This window comes from Pristiophorus japonicus, unplaced genomic scaffold, assembly GCF_044704955.1.
Source record: "Pristiophorus japonicus isolate sPriJap1 unplaced genomic scaffold, sPriJap1.hap1 HAP1_SCAFFOLD_314, whole genome shotgun sequence".
Taxonomy (NCBI): Eukaryota; Metazoa; Chordata; class Chondrichthyes; family Pristiophoridae; genus Pristiophorus; species Pristiophorus japonicus.
The window spans coordinates 277,531-293,878 of record NW_027252933.1 but is presented as its reverse complement, the minus strand read 5'-3'; the positions used below and the strand labels follow the sequence as shown (position 1 = coordinate 293,878).

At 50.3% G+C, this 16,348-nt stretch overlaps 3 non-coding genes and 2 pseudogenes across 3 annotated transcripts; 2 read left to right on the top strand and 3 right to left on the bottom strand.

The window, feature by feature from the left end:
* The first annotated feature begins 2,364 nt into the window (after positions 1 to 2,364).
* On the top strand, positions 2,365 to 2,528 carry LOC139249463 (U1 spliceosomal RNA). The gene has a single exon (XR_011591179.1). It is a non-coding gene; the product is annotated as a U1 spliceosomal RNA (small nuclear RNA).
* A 2,701-nt stretch (positions 2,529 to 5,229) lies between these two features.
* On the bottom strand, positions 5,230 to 5,394 carry LOC139249467 (U1 spliceosomal RNA). Its single transcript, XR_011591183.1, has one exon. It is a non-coding gene; the product is annotated as a U1 spliceosomal RNA (small nuclear RNA).
* Positions 5,395 to 9,542: 4,148 nt separating this feature from the next.
* LOC139249468 (U1 spliceosomal RNA) lies at positions 9,543 to 9,702 on the top strand. The gene has a single exon (XR_011591184.1). It is a non-coding gene; the product is annotated as a U1 spliceosomal RNA (small nuclear RNA).
* Positions 9,703 to 10,719: 1,017 nt separating this feature from the next.
* LOC139249473 (U2 spliceosomal RNA) lies at positions 10,720 to 10,950 on the bottom strand (annotated as a pseudogene).
* Positions 10,951 to 15,132: 4,182 nt separating this feature from the next.
* LOC139249474 (U2 spliceosomal RNA) lies at positions 15,133 to 15,363 on the bottom strand (annotated as a pseudogene).
* Positions 15,364 to 16,348: the final 985 nt, after the last annotated feature.

Genomic DNA, 16,348 nt, shown 5'->3' with positions numbered 1-16,348 from the left:
CTGTCTTGTTTGTGTGTTGTATCGAGCCCTTTGTCAAGTCCATCAGGAAGGATGCGGGCATTAGAGGGGTGACGATCCCAGGCAGCGGAGGCGCTCAGGTCAAGACCTCCCTGTACATGGACGACGTCGCCGTCTTTTGCTCGGATCCGCAGTCGGTCCGCAGATTGCTCTCAATCTGCGACGAGTTTGAACTGGCCTCAGGAGCAAAGGTCAATCGCACCAAGAGCGAGGCCATGCTCTTTGGCCACTGGACCGACCGAGCCTCCATTCCCTTCACCGTCAAGCCAGATTTCCTGAAGGTGCTGGGAATATGGTTCAGAGCGGACGGGGCGTGCGCCAAAAACTGGGACGAGCGCATTGCCAAGGTCAGACAGAAACTGGCATTTTGGGAGCAGCGCTCCCTTTCCATCACAGGCAAGAACCTGGTCATCAGGAGTGAGGTGCTCTCGGTGTTGCTGTACGTGGCACAGGTCTGGCCCATCTCACACTCCTGTGCCGCGGCAGTCACCCGGGCCGTCTTCCACTTTGTCTGGAGGTCCAAAATGGACCGTGTCCGCAGAGACACGATGTACAAATCTCTGGACAGTGGAGGAAAGGACGTTCCGAACGTGGCCCTCATCCTGATGGCCACCTTTGTGTGCGGCTGCATCAAGCTATGCACAGCCCCCCAGTACGCAAACACCAAGTGTCACTACGTGCTGAGGTTCTACCTGTTGAGAAGGATGGGTCTGGCCACGCTGCCGCGAAATGCCCCCACCAGTTGGACCATGCCTGTCCACCTGTCCTTTGTGGAAAAGTTTTTCAAAAGAAACCCCTTTGACCACAAGGCCATAAAACAGTGGTCAGCACGTAAGGTCCTGGACGCCCTACGAAAGAAGGAGAGGGTGGATCCTGTCGGGTGGTTCCCTGAGCGGACTGTCGAACTCGTTTGGCAGAACGTCTCATCGCCAGAGCTTTCACACAAGTACCAAGACGTAGCTTGGTTGGCGGTGAGGAGGGCCCTACCCGTCAGAGCGTTCATGCATAGCCGACGCCTCAGCAACACGGCACGGTGCCCCCGGGCCGGCTGCGGGGCGGACGAGACTGTCACCCATCTCCTTCAGGATTGCGCCTTTGCGACGCAGGTCTGGAAAGAGATGCAGTGGTTGCTGTCGAGGTTCATCCCGAGCAGCTCCGTAACACAGGACTCTGTGCTCTACAGGCTGTTCCCAGGGACACACACCGAGACAGGCCTCACCTGCTGCTGGAGGGCTATAAACTCGGTCAAAGACGCTCTTTGGTCTTGCCGAAACTTGCTGGTTTTCCAGAGCAAGGAGATGTCCACGTCTGCGTGTTGCAGACTGGCGCAATCCAAGATCCAGGAATACGTGCTGAGGGACGCACTGAAAATTGGCGCAGTCGCCGCAAAGACAAGGTGGGGAAGGGCCACAGTTTAAAGCCCTTCTGCCACGGTAAACCCAGGGGCTGGAATCTGTACAAACTCCCCTCGGGCTGTATTTGTAATTTACTTTTTGTGTACATTGAGCACCAAATCTGTAAACACCAATGTCGTGCCATGTACAATGCAAGGTGTGTTACAAAATGCATGTTTGAAAAGAAAAATGTAAATGTACCGTCACCCATTCCGGGCACTGTATTGTGACACATGAAACGTAATTTGTGTGAATGTACCACAATGTATCCCGTTTATTGGACCGAATCGCACTTGAACTGAAAAACAAGAAATGTAACGAACGGAACTGCCGTCAGCACCCAGATGTATTGTATGGGATTGCTGACCGCAGCGAAATGTACTGAAATGCCATTGAATGTACTGTACAGATTTTTTTATGAATAAAGTATATTTTGAAATTTAAAAAAATGCCTTCGGACGTTTCACTGCGTTAAAGGCACTATATAAATACAAGTTTTTGTTGTTGCTGTTGTTGTGACGAAGACTCCCGGCCACAAGCTCACACCTCCCTATTGATCTTCCCCTGTGCAAAACTGGAACATTGCTTTTTCAAACACGTCAGATTCTGAATTAGTTTTCATGTGAAGATTTGACAAACATTTACTTCACAGGCAATAAATATACATCGCGATTATATTTGCGGAAAACTTTCCCTGGCCCGAAGGCATGTGACTGAGGGAGCTTTGATTTCCTTTTAAGGGCAATATGCAAATAAGGACGGCATCTTCTGTATTAATGCAGTGTTTGCACAAGGGATATATCATTAGACATTGCAATATTTTAGCAGAATGGATATGGCAAAGCAGCAGCACTTTGTGAAAAGGGACATTGTGATTTTTTTATACATGAGTCGTTGAGACGTTAAGAGGCAGCGGATGATGTCGGGAGGCAGTTGTGTGCGAAAATCAAGCATACTTACCTGGCAGGGGAGTAACCATGATCAAGAAGGTGGTTTTCCCAGGACGAGGCTAGCCCATTGCACTTCGGGTGTGCTGACGCCTGCGATGTCCCCAAATGCGGGATACTCGACTGCAAAATTTGTGGTAGTGGGGGACTGCGTTCGCGCTCTCCCCTGGCTTTGCAATTAATATCAGAATTAGCGACATATGCATTTGTAATTTCAATATTTATTCATCAATCTCAACCTGTACTTCAATTACAGCAGCAAGACTTTATTTCCATCAGAGGCACTGATAAAAATGGCTACTAACCCTGCGAAGCATATGAGACGTTAAGAGAGAGGCCATCACAAAACTCTCGGCTTCCTCCATTCCGACGAACTGCCGCATATCATCATGCACAGACAATCCAACAGGGGACGACGGACAACTCGTGTCGAACTGTGCTGTCATACACACACAATCCAACAGGGGGACAATATTTCAGTCTGCAGCTTCAAGAAATCACATTTCACTGGCGAAAATGTCTCCCTTGGATCTCGGGGACCACAATTCCACACAGTACGGAAGCTATGGTCTCAGCAGAACATCACGCACTTTCACTTGCTTTAGCCACATAGTTCATTCAGCTTTCTTCACTGCTACTTTGGACAAATTGCTTGGGCATTTTTAGCATTAAATCAAGTCCAACCCACAAATCTCTTTCAATTCATCTGTCGCTATCTTGCCACACTTATTTTGGATCAGCTCGCTGATTGGCGCGTGGGCACACACAGCAGGAGCGACGAGGTCGGGGCGAAGGAGCGGGAAGAGACTGTGGAGGGACGTGATCGGGGACCAGGAGAGGCCTGAGTTCAGGGACCCAGGGACAGCACGGGTCCAGCCCACGCTGCGATATAAAAAGGGAGGGAGGGACAGAGAAAGTGGGTCATTATAGACCGGTTAGCCTGACATCAGTGCTGGGGAAAATGTTGCAATCATTTATTAAGGATGAAATAGCAGCGCATTTGGAAAGCAGTGACAGGATCGGTCCAAGTCAGCATGGATTTAGGAAAGGGAAATCATGCTTGACAAATCTTATCGAATTTTTTGAGGATGCAACTTGTAGAGTGGACAAGGCAGAACCAGTGGATGTGGTGTATTTGGACTTTCAAAAGGCTTTTGACAAGGTCCCATTGGTGTGTAAAATCAAAGCACGTGGTATTGGGGGTAATATACTGACGTGAATAGACGACTGGTTGGCAGAGAGTCGGGATAAACGGGTCCTTTTCAGAATGGCAAGCAGTGACTAGTGGAGTGCCGCAGGGCTCAGTGCTGGGACCCCAGCTCGTTACAATATACATTAATGATTTGGATGAAGGAATTGAGTGTAATATCTACAAGTTTGCAGATGACACTAAACTGCGTGGTGGTGTGAGCTGTGAGGGGGATGCTAAGAGGCTGCAGGGTGACTTGGACAGGTTCGGTGAGTGGGCAAATGCATAGCAGATGCAGTATAATGTGGATAAATGTGCCTGGTATTGCAGTACTTCCAGGAACGGTGCAGTGGCTCTAGGCCTTTTGGCTAAGAGCATTGGCGCAGAGTGATCCTTGAATGGGCCCAAGGTGACCTCTGGCGTTTGTGATTTGACAAAGAATTGGAACGATTGGCTACGAATTTCCAAAAAAAAAAATAATGATGTGGATAAATGTGAGGTTATCCACTTTGGGGGCAAAAACACGAAGGCAGAATATTATCTGAATGGTGACAGATTTGGAAAAAGGGAGGTGCAACGAGACCTGGGTGTCATGGTTCTTTAGTCATTGAACGTTGGCATACAGGTGCAGCAGGCGGTAAAGAAGGCAAATGGTATGTTGGCCTTCATAGCTAGGGGATTTGAGTATAGGAGCAGGGAGGTCTTACTGCAGTTCTACAGGCCCTTGGCGAGGCCTCACCTGGAATATTGTGTTCAATTTTGGTCTCCTAATCTGAGGAAGGATGTTCTTGCTATTGAGGGAGTGCAGCGAAGATTCACCAGACTGATTCCCGGGATGGCAGGATTGACATATGAGGAGAGACTGGATCGACTGGGCCTTTTTACATTGGAGTTTAGAAGGATGAGAGGGGATCTCATAGAAACATACAAGATTCCGATGGGACGGGACAGGTTAGATGCCGGTAGATTGTTCCCAATGTTGGGGAAATCCAGAACCAGGGGACACAGTCTTAGGATAAGGGGTAGGCCATTTAGGACTGAGATGAGGAGAAACTTCTTCACTCAGAGAGTTGTTAACCTGTGGAATACTCTGTCGCAGAGAGTTGTTGATGCCAGTTCATTGGATATAGTCAAGAGGGAGTTAGATATGGCCCTTCTGGCTAAAGGATCAAGGGGTATGGAGAGAAAACAGGAATAGGATACTGAGGGAATGATCAGCCATGATCTTATCGAATGGTGGTGCAGGCTCGAAGAGCCGAATGGCCTACTCCTGCACCTATTTTCAATGTGTGCGCAATACGAGAACCTGCACCTATTTTCTATGTGTGCGCAATACGAGAACCACAGTCCCTGTCACAGGTGGGACAGATAGTCGTTGAAGGAAAGGGTGGGTGGGGAGCCTGGTTTGCCGCACAGTTCGACACGAGTTGTCCGTCGTCCCCTGTTGGATTGTCTGTGCATGATGATATGCGGCAGTTCGTCGGAATGGAGGAAGCCGAGAGTTTTGTGATGGCCTCTCTCTTAACGTCTCACATGCTTCGCAGGGTTAGTGGCCATTTTTATCAGTGCCTCTGTTGGAAATAAATTATTGCTGCTGTAATTGAAGTACAGGTTGAGATTGATGAATAAATATTGAAATTACAAATGCATATGTCACTAATTCTGATATTAATTGCAAAGCCAGGGGAGAGTGCGAACGCAGTCCCCACTACCACAAATTTTGCAGTCGAGTATCCCGCATTTGGGGACATCGCAGGCGTCAGCACACCCGAAGTGCAATTGGTTAGCCTCGTCCTGGGAAAACCACCTTCTTGATCAAGGTGTTACTCCCCTGCCAGGTAAGTATGCTTGATTTTCGCACACAACTGCCTCCCGACATCATCCGCTGCCTCTTAACGTCTCAACGACTCATGTATAAAAAAATCACAATGTCCCTTTTCACAAAGTGCTGCTGCTTTGCCATATCCATTCTGCTAAAATATTGCAATGTCTAATGATATATGCCTTGTGCAAACACTGCATTAATACAGAAGATGCCGTCCTTATTTGCATATTGCCCTTAAAAGGAAATCAAAGCTCCCTCAGTCACATGCCTTCGGGCCAGGGAAAGTTTTCCGCAAATATAATCGCGATGTATATTTATTGCCTGTGAAGTAAATGTTTGTCAAATCTTCACATGAAAACTAATTCAGAATCTGACGTGTTTGAAAAAGCAATGTTCCAGTTTTGCACAGGGGAAGATCAATAGGGAGGTGTGAGCTTGTGGCCGGGAGTCTTCGTCACAACAACAGCAACAACAAAAACTTGTATTTATATAGCGCCTTTAACGCAGTGAAACGTCCCAAGGCATTTTTTTAAATTTCAAAATATACTTTATTCATAAAAAAATCTGTACAGTACATTCAATGGCATTTCAGTACATTTCGCTGCGGTCAGCAATCCCATACAATACATCTGGGTGCTGACGGCAGTTCCGTTCGTTACATTTCTTGTTTTTCAGTTCAAGTGCGATTCGGTCCAATAAACGGGATACATTGTGGGCCACCCTCTCCTTCTTTCGTCGGGCGTCCAGGACCTTACGTGCTGACCACTGTTTTATGGCTTTGTGGTCAAAGGGTTTTTTTTGTGAAAAACCTTTCCATGAAGGACAGGTGGACAGGCATGGTCCAGCTGGTGGGGGCGTTTCGCGGCAGTGTGGCCAGACCCATCCTTCGCAACACCGGAGACAGGTAGCACCTCAGCACGTAGTGACACTTGGTGTTTGTGTACTGGGGGTCTGTGCACAGCTTGATGCAGCCGCACACAAAGGTGGCCATCAGGATGAGGGCCACGTTCGGAACATCCTTTCCTCCACTGTCCAGAGATTTGTACATTGTGTCTCTGCGGACACGTTCCATTTTGGACCTCCAGACAAAGTGGAAGACGGCCCGGGTGACTGCCGCGGCACAGGAGCGAGAGATGGGCCAGACCTGTGCCACGTGCAACAACCCCGAGAGCAGCTCACTCCTGATGACCAGGTTCTTTCCTGCCATGGAGAGGAAGCGCAGCTTCCACCATCCCAGTTTTTGCTTCACTTTGGCGATACGCTCTTCCCAGTTTTTGGCGCACGCTCCGTCCGCTCCGAACCATATTCCCAACACCTTCAGGTAATCTGGTTTAACGGTGAAGGGAATGGAGGCTCGCTCTTGCTGCGATTGACCTTTGCTCCCGAGGCCAGTTCAAACTGGTCGCAGATTGTGAGCAATCTGCAGATCCGAGCAAAAGATGGCTACGTCGTCCATGTACAGGGAGGTCTTGACCTGAGCACCTCCGCTGCCTGGGATCGTCATCCCTCTAATGCCCGCATCCTTCCTGATGGACCCGGCAAAGGGCTCGATACAACACACAAACAAGACAGACGAGAGAAGACCGCCTTGCCTGACTCCAGATCTGACCGAAAAGCTTTCAGTTTCCCACCCGTTGATTAGAACTGCACGACTGATGTCTCTGTAGAGCAGTTGGATCCAATTACGGACACCCTCCCCAAACCTCATTTTGGAGAGCACGTCCATCAGGTACGTGTGCGATATCCTGTCAAAGGCCTTCTCCTGGTCTAAGCTGATTAAGCAGGTGTCCACCCCCCTGTCCCGCACGTAGGCGATCGTATCTCTGAGTAGCGCCAGGCTATCAGAGATCTTCCTGCCGGGGACAGCGCAGGTCTGGTCCGGGTGAATCACCAGCTCAACAGCAGACTTGACCCTGTTGGCGATGACCTTTGACAGGATGTTGTTGTCCACATTGAGCAGCGAAATGGGTCGCCAGCTTTTGATTTCCTCCCTCTCCCCCTTCTGCTTGTAGATGAGGGTGATGATGCCTTTCCTCATCGATTCTGACATGCTGCCAGCCAGAAGCAGACCTCCGTACACTTCCAGCAGGTCTGGGCCTATCCAGTCCCACAGAGCCGAATACAACTCGACCGGTAAGCCGTCGCTTCCGGGAGTTTTATTCGTCTCGAAGGACCGGACGGCCTTTGTCAGCTCGTCCAGAGTTAGCGGGTGGTCCAGACTCTCTCGCTTGTTGTCGTCGAAGACCTCCGAAATAGACGACAGGAAAGACTGGGAGGCCGCGCGATCTGTGGGCTTGACGTCGTACAGCCTGGCATAGAAGGATTTGCTGATCCTCAGCATGTCAGGCTGCGAAGACGTCACAGAACCGTCTTCTTCCTTTAGGCTGGTGATCACAGAGCTCCCCCTGTGTACCTTTTGGAAGAAGAAGCGCGAACACGTCTCATCCTGCTCGACGGAGCGGACTCTGGAGCAGAAGATGATCTTGGAGGACTCTGAGGCAAAGAGTGAGGCTTGCTGGCTCTTCACCTCTTCGAGTTCCTCCGCGACGTCGACCCCCATCGACTGCAGCAGGAGCAGGTTTTGCATGCTCTTCTGGAGTTGAGACAATTCCCTCTGTCTCCCTCTCGCCTCCTGAACACCTTTGAGGATGAAGAACCTCTTGATGTTTGTCTTGATTGTTTCCCACCAGTGCATCGGGGAATCGCAGAGGGGTTTTACGGTTCTCCAACCTTTGTAATCCCTCTTGAGTTCCTCAACGTTTTCTATGTCTCAATGCGCTTTACAGCCAATAAAGTACTTTTGGAGTGAAGTCACTGTTGTAATGTGGGAAACACGGCAGCCAATTTGCACACAGCAAACTCCCACAAACAGCAATGTGATAATGACCAGATAATCTGTTTTTGTCATGTTGATTGAGGAATAAATATTGACCAGGACACTGTGGGGCTGCCATGCAGACTTTGCAATTCATAAAAAAGTATACAAAGTAAGTGAGAGAAATTGCTGGGTTCCAGTTTTTAATATGAATGGTTACATGCTGGGCCAGAGCATGCGGCCAACTCTTTTCACTCTTTCAGTGATGAGTATTTTTCCTTCAAGTATTATCCAAATTAACTTTTCCACATTACTATTCAATGTGCTTCCACCACCTTTTCACACAGCTCACAACAATTTGCTGCATAATGTTGTTTTACCTTCAGTCGCTTCAGGTCGGGGGGCGGACATCCTCCTGTTGCCTCTCATTCTTTGGCAAATTTTCTTCAATCTGTCCCCTGGTTAATGACCTTCTGACACTGGAAAAAGTTTATCCTTATTTACTGATCAATGTGTCATTTATATAGCGCCTTTAACGTAGTAAAACATTCCAAGGCACTTCACAGGAGTGTTATCAAACAAAACTTGACACCGAGCCACATCAGGAGGTGTGAGGACAGGTGACCTAAAGTTTGGTCAAAGAGCGCCTTAAAGGAGCGTCTTAAAGGAGCAGATGTTTTTGGGGGGAATTCCAGTGTTTCGGGCCAAGGCAGCTGAAAGCACGCCCGCTGATAGCGGCTCTGCAAAAAATTGGAGCCCCACTTCAACAAAAGGTCGAGTGAGATGGGTCATGGGAAAGTGGTGAAATGGTTCCACCGCAGGGGGTGAATGTCACAGGTCTTAGTCCTGGCAAATGCCTTGGGACGTTTCACTGCGTTAAAGGCGCTATATAAATACAAGTTTTTGTTGTTGCTGTTGTTGTGACGAAGACTCCCGGCCACAAGCTCACACCTCCCTATTGATCTTCCCCTGTGCAAAACTGGAACATTGCTTTTTCAAACACGTCAGATTCTGAATTAGTTTCATGTGAAGATTTGACAAACATTTACTTCACAGGCAATAAATATACATCGCGATTATATTTGCGGAAAACTTTCCCTGGCCCGAAGGCATGTTACTGAGGGAGCTTTGATTTCCTTTTAAGGGCAATATGCAAATAAGGACGGTATCTTCTGTGTTACTGCAGTGTTTTCACAAGGGATATATCATTAGACATTGCAATATTTTAGCAGAATGGACATGTTAAAGCAGCAGCACTTTGTGAAAAGGGACATTGTGATTTTTTATACATGAGTCGCTGAGACATTAAGAGGCAGCGGATGATGTCGGGAGGCAGTGTTTGCGAAAATCAAGCATAAACCATGCAGGGGAGTAACCATGATCAAGAAGGTGGTGTTCCTAGGTCATATTGCACTTCCGCGTGTGCCATTGCCTGCGATGTTCCCAAATGCAAATGCGGGATCCTCGACTGCAGAATTTGTGGTAGTGGGGGAGTGCGTATGCGATCTCCCCTGATTTTTGCAATTAATGTCAGAATTAGAAATATATGCATTTGTTAATTCAATATTTGTTGATCAATGTTACGGTATACTTTCATTTCAACAGAGGGAGTGATTCAAAATGGCCAGTACCCTGCAAAGCCTCGTTGACACGTTAAGAGGCCATCACAGAACTCTCGGAGTCGAGGCAACAAGAGGCTTCCTCCATTCCGAGCGACTGCCGATGATGCGGATGCACAGAAAATCCAACATGGGGCGAGAGAGAAGCTCTGATACAGACACAATCCAACAGGGGGAGTCAGTCTGCCGTTTAAAGTAACAACACGAAATCACATTTCAATGGCTCAAATGTTTCCCTTAATGATTAATGTGCAAAGTTAAACAACATGGGATTGGGGGTATTGTGCTGACATGGATTGAGAACTGCTTGTCAGACAGGAAGCAAAGAGCAGGAGTAAATGGGTAATTTTCAGAATGGCAGGCAGTGACTAGTGCGCCACCGCAAGGTTCTGTGCTGGGCCCCCAGCTGTTTACATTGTCCATTCATGATTTAGACGAGGGGATTAAATGTAGTATCTCCAAATTTGCCGATGACACGGAGTTGGGTGGTAGTGTGAGCTGCGAGGATGATGCTATGAGGCTGCAGAGCGACTTGGATAGGTTAGGTGAGTGGGCAAATGCATGGCAGATGAAGTATAATGTGGATAAATGTGAGGTCATCCACTTTGGTGGTAAAAACAGAGAGACAGACTATTATCTGAATGGTGACAGATTAGGAAAAGGGGAGGTGCAACGAGACCTGGGTGTCATGGTACATCAGTCATTGAAGGTTGCTATGCAGGAACAGCAGGCGGTTAAGAAAGCAAATGGCATGTAGGCCTTCATAGCGAGGGGGTTTGAGTACAAGGGCAGGGATATGTTTAAAAATTCGTAGCCAATCTTTCCAATTCTTAGACAAATCACAAACGCCAGAAGTCACCTTGCACACATCAAGGATCACTCTGCACCAATGCTCTTAGCCAAAAGGCATAGAGCCACTGCACCGTTCCTGGAAGTACTGCAATACCAGGTTCGTGCCATGGAGGTGGTGGGTCAGGTCCCCCACACACACCTCCGTGGAGGTGGATGGGTCAAGCCACCTCCTATTTCCAAAAAAGCAAGCATATACCTTCCTGATCCAGGGAGAACCACCTTGGGGTTATGGTGGTTACTCCCCTGTCAGGTTAGTTACGCATGATCTTAGCCAAAAGGCCGAGAAGCGATTTCAGGATGTGTTTTTTTTATTTCAAAATATACTTTATTCATAAAAAGAATCTGTACAGTACATTCAATGGCATTTCATTACATTTCGCTGCGGTCAGCAATCCCATACAATACATCTGGGTGTTGACGGCAGTTTCGTTCGTTACATTTCTCGTTTTTCTGTTCAACTGCGATTCAGTCCAATAAACGGGATACATTGTGGTACATTGACACAAATTACATTTCATGTGTTACAATACAGAGCCCGGAATGGGTGATGGTACATTTACATTGTTTCTTTTCAGACTTGCATTTCATAACACACCTTGCATTGTACATGGCACTACATTGATGTTTACAGGTTTGGTGCTCTATGTACACAAAGTGTAAATTATAAATACAAATACAAATACAGCCCGAGGGAGTTTGGTGCTGATTTCTGCCCCCGGGTTTCCCGTGGCGGAAGGGTTTTAAACTGTGGCCCTTCCCCACCGTGCCTTTGCGGCGACTGCACCAATTTTCAGTGCGTCTCTCAGCACGTATTCCTGGATCTTGGATTGCGCCAGTCTGCAACATGCAGACGTGGTCATCTCCTTGTTCTGGAAGACCAGCAAGTTTCGGCAAGACCAAAGAGCGTCTTTGACCGAGTTGATGGCCCTCCAGCAGCAGGTGATGTCTGTCTCGGTGTGTGTCCCTGGGAACAGCCCGTAGAGCACAGAGTCCTGTGTTACGGAGCTGCTTGGGATGAACCTCGACAGCAACCACTGCATCTCTTTCCAGACCTGCGTTGCAAAGGCGCAATCCTGAAGGAGATGGGTGACAGTCTCGTCCGCCCCACAGCCGGACCGGGAGCACCGTGCCGTGCTGCTGAGACGTCGGCTGTGCATGAACGCTCTGACGGGTAGGGCCCTCCTCACCGCCAACCAAGCTACATCTTGGTGCTTGTGTGAAAGCTCTGGCGATGAGACGTTCTGCCAAACGAGTTCGACAGTCCGCTCAGGGAACCACCCAACAGGGTCCACCCTCTCCTTCTTTCGTAGGGCGTCCAGGACCTTACGTGCTGACCACTGTTTGATGGCCTTGTGGTCAAAGGGGTTTCTTTTGAAGAACTTTTCCACGAAGGACAGGTGGACAGGCATGGTCCAGCTGGTGGGGCGTTTCGCGGCAGCGTGGCCAGACCCATCCTTCGCAATACCGGGGACAGGTAGAACCTCAGCACGTAGTGACACTTGGTGTTTGCGTACTGGGGGTCTGTGCACAGCTTGATGCAGCCGCACACAAAGGTGGCCATCAGGATGAGGGCCACGTTCGGAACGTCCTTTCCTCCACTGTCCAGAGATTTGTACATCGTGTCTCTGCGGACACGGTCCATTTTGGATCTCCAGACAAAGTGGAAGACGGCTCGGGTGACTGCCGTGGCGCAGGAGTGTGAGATGGGCCAGACCTGTGCTACGTACAACAACACCGAGAGCACCTCGCTTCTGATGACCAGGTTCTTGCCTGTGATGGAAAGGGAGCGTTGCTCCCAAAATGCCAGTTTCTGTCTGACCTTGGCAATGCGCTCGTCCCAGTTTTTGGCGCACGCCCCGTCCGCTCCGAACCATATTCCCAGCACCTTCAGGAAATCTGGCTTGACGGTGAAGGGAATGGAGGCTCGGTCGGTCCAGTGACCAAAGAGCATGGCCTCGCTTTTGGTGCGGTTGACCTTTGCTCCCGAGGCCAGTTCAAATTGGTCGCAGATTGCGAGCAATCTGCGGTCCGACTGCGTGTCCGAGCAAAAGACGGCGACGTCGTCCATGTACAGCGAGGTTTTGACCTGAGCGCCTCCGCTGCCTGGGATCGTCACCCCTCTGATGCCCGCGTCCTTCCTGATGGACTCGGCAAAGGGCTCGATACAACACACAAACAAGACAGACGACAGAGGACAGCCTTGCCTGACTCCAGATCTGATTGGAAAGCTTTGAGTTTCCCACCCGTTGATTAGAACTGCACGACTGATGTCTGTGTAGAGCAGTTTGACCCAATTTCGGATGCCCTCCCCGAACCCCATTTTGGAGAGCACGTCCATCAGGTACGTGTGCGATATCCTGTCAAAGGCTTTCTCCTGGTCCAAGCTGATTAAACAGGTGTTCACCCTCCTGTCCCGCACGTAGGCGATCGTATCTCTGAGTAGCGCGAGGCTATCAGAGATCTTCCTGCCGGGGACAGCGCAGGTCTGGTCCGGGTGAATCACCAGCTCAACAGCAGACTTGACCCTGTTGGCGATGACCTTTGACAGGATCTTGTAGTCCACATTGAGCAGCGAAATGGGCCGCCAGTTTTTGATTTCCTCCCTCTCCCCCTTCTGCTTGTAGATGAGGGTGATGATGCCTTTCCTCATCGATTCTGACATGCTGCCGGCCAGAAGCATACCTCCGTACACTTCCAGCAGGTCTGGGCCTATCCAGTCCCACAGAGCCGAGTACAACTCGACCGGTAAGCCATCGCTTCCGGGAGTTTTATTCGTCTCGAAGGACCGGACGGCCTTTGTCAGCTCGTCCAGAGTTAGCGGGTGGTCCAGACTCTCTCGCTTGCCGTCGTCTAAGACCTCCGAAATAGACGACAGGAAAGACTGGGAGGCCGCGCGGTCTGTGGGCTTGACGTCGTACAGCCTGGCATAGAAGGATTCGCTGATCCGCTGCATGTCAGGCTGCGAAGACGTCACAGAACCGTCTTCTTCCTTTAGGCTGGTGATCACAGAGCTCCCCCTGTGTACCTTTTGGAAGAAGAAACGCGAACACGTCTCATCCTGCTCGACGGAGCGGACTCTGGATCGGAAGATGATCTTGGAGGACTCCGAGGCAAAGAGCGAGGCTTGCTGGCCCTGCACCTCTTCGAGTTCCTCCGCGACATCGACCCCCATCGACTGCAGCAGGAGCAGGTTTTGCATATTTGTCTGGAGTCGGGATAATTCCCTCTGTCTCCCTCTCGCCTCCTGAACACCTTTGAGGATGAAGAACCTCTTGATGTTCGTCTTGATTGTTTCCCACCAGTGCATCGGGGAATCGCAGAGGGGTTTTACGGTTCTCCAACCTTTGTAATCCCTCTTGAGTTCCTCAATGTTTTCCCGAGTCAACAGTTTCACGTTCAGCTTCCATATCCCTCTGCCAACTTTCTGGTTGTCCTGCATGTGACAGTCAGCCAGTAGGAGGCAGTGGTCAGAGAAGAACACCGGCGTGACGTCGGTGGATCTGACCTTGAGCGTGTGGGACACAAACAGGAAGTCAATTCTGGAACGGACGGACCCGTCTGGTCTCGACCAGGTGTATCTGAGCGGCGCTCCGTCTGCAGGGTTGCTGAAGACGTCGCACAGCTTGGCATCTTTTACCGCATCCATCAGGAGTTTGGACGTGGCGTCCAGTTTGCTGTCGGCTCTGCTGGATCGTCCAGCCGCATCGATGATGCAGTTGAAGTCACCGCCCAGAATGACCGGCCTGGACGTTGCCAGCAGCAGTGGGAGCTGCTGGAAGAGGGCCAGCCTCTTGTTCTTCACAGCTGGAGCGTAAACATTAATTAACCTGAGAGGGGAGTTTTTGTACATTACATCTGCTACGAGGAGGCGGCCGCCCACCACCTCCTTAACTTCGGTGATGGTGAAGTGGCCTCCCCGCAGCAGAATGCCCAAGCCGGAAGCTCGGCTGTCGTTGCCCCCTGACCATATGGATGGTCCATGGGCCCACCATCGTGACCACTGCCGGTAACTGCTGAAGTGCGGCAGGCCGCACTCCTGCAAGAACAGCAGGTCCGCTTTGACCTTGGCGAGGTACCCCAAGGTGGAAACACATCGCGTAGTCGATTTCACGCTACGCATGTTAATACTAGCAATTTTTAAATCCATTTTTAAGCTATGTTTTACATTTACATACATTGCAGTTCAGTTACATCGTTTTCAATTTCAGGTAAACCGTTTTCAGTTGCTTCATATTCCACAATGGCGATTTCCAGCATGTCTAAGTTATTACTATTTACATCAAATTCAACATTTACTGCACCTGGGGTGGCGTGGTCATCGTCCTCTGCTGTGGGGATGTTTTTTTTTTATTTTTATTTTTTATAAATTCGTAGCCAATCGTTTCCAATTCTTTGTCAAGTCACAAACGCCAGAGGTCACCCTGCACCAGTCAAGGATCACTCTGCGCCAATGCTCTTAGCCAAAAGGCCTAGAGCCACTGCACCGTTCCTGGAAGTGCTGCAATACCAGGTTCGTGCCATGGAGGTGGATGGGTCAGGTCCCCCACACACCTCCGTGGAGGTGGATGGGTCAAGCCATCCCACCCACCTCCTGTTTACAAAAATGTAAGCATATACCTTCCTGACCAGGGAGAAACCACCCGGAAGTCATGGTGGCTGGTCAGGTTAGTTATGCAGATCTTAGCCAAAAGGCCGAGAAGCTGTGGGGATGTTTTGACCAGGGGACTGCTGCAGTTCTGCGATTAAGTCCTCAATGTTCTCTGCAGTGTCCTCGCCTGGTGTTGGTGGTTCCCCCTTTTCGTCAGTCGCGGCGGTGTCGAGCTGGTGTGCGTCGACCGCTGCGTCGCTCCCGGTGTTCCGGAGGTGGGGTGTGCTGGGCACTTCGCTGCTCCCGTTATCCCGGGGCTGGTCTGCGTTGGTTTCTCCTTCGCTCCCGGTTTGCCGGAGCTCGTGTGCGCTGGGACCTTTGTTGCTCTCTGGTTCCTGGGGCAGGGCTGTGTTGGTCGCTTCCCTGCTCCCGTTTTTCCGTGGCCGTGGGATGGCGCATTGCCTCTTCTTCAGGCGGTGGCACTTTTCCTCATCAGACAAGCTGCCGTCGCTGGTTTCTGCCGAGCTTGGTGGTCGCCTCTTGGCCTTGCGCCTTTTCCCTACTGTCTGCCATTCCGCTTCCTCGTCTGATGTCATCTCGTCTCTGGGTTCGGTGCTCTGGGGGCGAGGTTCGCTGCTGGCTGCTGGTGGCTCGCAGCTCGCGGTAGCAGTGTTCTCTTCCTCGCCGCCTTGTCCCGAGTTCATGGTCGGGGGGAGGGTGTGGCTCTCCTCTGGAGCGTTGTGTCCGTCAGCTTCCTCCTCCTCTGGTGCAAAGTTCTTTGCTGCCTGCGCATAGCTGCGATTGCGTTTGGGGCAGTTTTTGTAAAGGTGCCCAGCCAGACCACAGAGGTTGCAGCACTTGGTCTCCTTGCAGTCTTTTGACTGGTGGCCCTCGTTCTTGCAGTTTCGGCAGATGACCGTCTTGCAGCTTGCCGCCACATGGCCTGCCTTCCCGCAGGTGCGGCACACGTTGGGTTGGCCAGCGTACACCATGTAGCCCCGACTTCCTCCGATGGAAAAGCTGGAGGGTGGGTGCAGGATGGTTCCGCTGGCGTCCACCTTCAAGGTGGCCTGGATCTGGCGCTTGCTGGTCCATATTCCG